Raw genomic sequence first — 343 nt, forward strand, 5'->3', positions numbered from 1 at the left:
GGAAAGCTTCTGCCCCATCCCAACTTGGTGGCAATCCCCCTCCCCCCATCAGCCGTTCCATGCTCCCGCTGAGCTCTGCTCCTCTCTACAATTCCCGGTTAACTAGGGATCATCTCCCACCTGCTCCCTGCTAAGCCACTGTACTTTAAGGAATTAAGGGAGCAGGGGAAAGAGAGGTGGAAGAGAAAAAGGGGTCATCACTCCAGGAAGTGCTTGTTACAGGAAAGGATTTGAAGGGTCTGAATTCAATTTTAAGTGATTGCTTCTCTTCCCTTCCAGTTGTCCTGGGACTGTTTTGTAGGCCTTCCCACCTTGACCAGCTGCTTGGGTGGAATCCAGGTGG

Source organism: Pygoscelis adeliae, unplaced genomic scaffold (assembly GCF_000699105.1).
Source record: "Pygoscelis adeliae isolate BGI_AS28 unplaced genomic scaffold, ASM69910v1 Scaffold60, whole genome shotgun sequence".
NCBI classification, from domain to species: domain Eukaryota; kingdom Metazoa; phylum Chordata; class Aves; order Sphenisciformes; family Spheniscidae; genus Pygoscelis; species Pygoscelis adeliae.